The sequence below is a fragment of the Trypanosoma cruzi genome (assembly GCF_000209065.1).
Source record: "Trypanosoma cruzi strain CL Brener chromosome Unknown tcruzi_1047053504731, whole genome shotgun sequence".
NCBI classification, from domain to species: domain Eukaryota; phylum Euglenozoa; class Kinetoplastea; order Trypanosomatida; family Trypanosomatidae; genus Trypanosoma; species Trypanosoma cruzi.
Genome location: NW_917046.1, coordinates 1 through 1,771, shown reverse-complemented (window position 1 = coordinate 1,771; position 1,771 = coordinate 1). Strand labels below are relative to the sequence as shown.

General features: G+C 58.3%; 2 non-coding genes across 2 annotated transcripts; both read right to left on the bottom strand.

The window, feature by feature from the left end:
• Positions 1-427: 427 nt before the first annotated feature.
• On the bottom strand, positions 428-537 carry Tc00.1047053504731.20. The gene has a single exon (XR_008255252.1). It is a non-coding gene; the product is annotated as a 5S ribosomal RNA (M5) (ribosomal RNA).
• Positions 538-876: 339 nt separating this feature from the next.
• Tc00.1047053504731.10 lies at positions 877-986 on the bottom strand. The gene has a single exon (XR_008255251.1). It is a non-coding gene; the product is annotated as a 5S ribosomal RNA (M5) (ribosomal RNA).
• Positions 987-1,771: the final 785 nt, after the last annotated feature.

The window sequence follows — 1,771 nt, the reverse complement described above, 5'->3', positions numbered from 1 at the left end:
ACGCACTCCGAGGAAGGGCGCTAGATGCTTATTTTCCTTCTCGCGAAGACCGCAAGACCCTGGCACTAGGTTGAGGTGGCCGGCATCATCAGGTAGAAAAATCATTATAATTGTTTTTGCTTTCGCGATGCCGCCTGTCGCTTCTTCACCGGGCCGGGGCGGGCGGTGGGTGGGCTCTCCGAGCGCGCGGGCGCCGCAGCAAAAAAGAAAAATTACTGACGCAGTTTCCGCGCCACATGTGGGGAAGCGAGGCGTCCGGAGGCTTCATGGCAAAATCCGGAAAAGGGCCTGCGGAGCTTCATTTTTAAATTTGTTCTTGCCTTTTTTCCTACCGTTTTTTTTTCTATTTTCATCATCTCCCGCGGCTCTTCCGTGGCTTGCCTGTCGCCGGCGGGCGGGCGGCTGCGCATCGCGTGGCGCGTCGCTCGGGTACGACCATACTTGGCCGAGTGCACCACATCCCGTCCGATTTGTGAAGTTAAGCGGCCACAGGCCTCGTTAGTACGGCGATCAGTGATGGCGCTGGAACCCGGGGTGCCGTACCCTTCCCACTATTTTTTTTTTTTTCCGCCACCGCGCGCCGCCAGTCGCTTCTTCACCGCGCCGGGGCGGGCGGTGGGTGGGCTCTCCGAGCGCGCGGGCGCCGCAGCAAAAAAGAAAAATTACTGACGCAGTTTCCGCGCCACATGTGGGGAAGCGAGGCGTCCGGAGGCTTCATGGCAAAATCCGGAAAAGGGCCTGCGGAGCTTCATTTTTAAATTTGTTCTTGCCTTTTTTCCTACCGTTTTTTTTTCTATTTTCATCATCTCCCGCGGCTCTTCCGTGGCTTGCCTGTCGCCGGCGGGCGGGCGGCTGCGCATCGCGTGGCGCGTCGCCGGGTACGACCATACTTGGCCGAGTGCACCACATCCCGTCCGATTTGTGAAGTTAAGCGGCCACAGGCCTCGTTAGTACGGCGATCAGTGATGGCGCTGGAACCCGGGGTGCCGTACCCTTCCCACTATTTTTTTTTTTTTCCGCCACCGCGCGCCGCCAGTCGCTTCTTCACCGCGCCGGGGCGGGCGGTGGGTGGGCTCTCCGAGCGCGCGGGCGCCGCAGCAAAAAAGAAAAATTACTGACGCAGTTTCCGCGCCACATGTGGGGAAGCGAGGCGTCCGGAGGCTTCATGGCAAAATCCGGAAAAGGGCCTGCGGAGCTTCATTTTTAAATTTGTTCTTGCCTTTTTTCCTACCGTTTTTTTTTCTATTTTCATCATCTCCCGCGGCTCTTCCGTGGCTTGCCTGTCGCCGGCGGGCGGGCGGCTGCGCATCGCGTGGCGCGTCGCCGGGTACGACCATACTTGGCCGAGTGCACCACATCCACGCACTCCGAGGAAGGGCGCTAGATGCTTATTTTCCTTCTCGCGAAGACCGCAAGACCCTGGCACTAGGTTGAGGTGGCCGGCATCATCAGGTAGAAAAATCATTATAATTGTTTTTGCTTTCGCGATGCCGCCTGTCGCTTCTTCACCGGGCCGGGGCGGGCGGTGGGTGGGCTCTCCGAGCGCGCGGGCGCCGCAGCAAAAAAGAAAAATTACTGACGCAGTTTCCGCGCCACATGTGGGGAAGCGAGGCGTCCGGAGGCTTCATGGCAAAATCCGGAAAAGGGCCTGCGGAGCTTCATTTTTAAATTTGTTCTTGCCTTTTTTCCTACCGTTTTTTTTTCTATTTTCATCATCTCCCGCGGCTCTTCCGTGGCTTGCCTGTCGCCGGCGGGCGGGCGGCTGCGCATC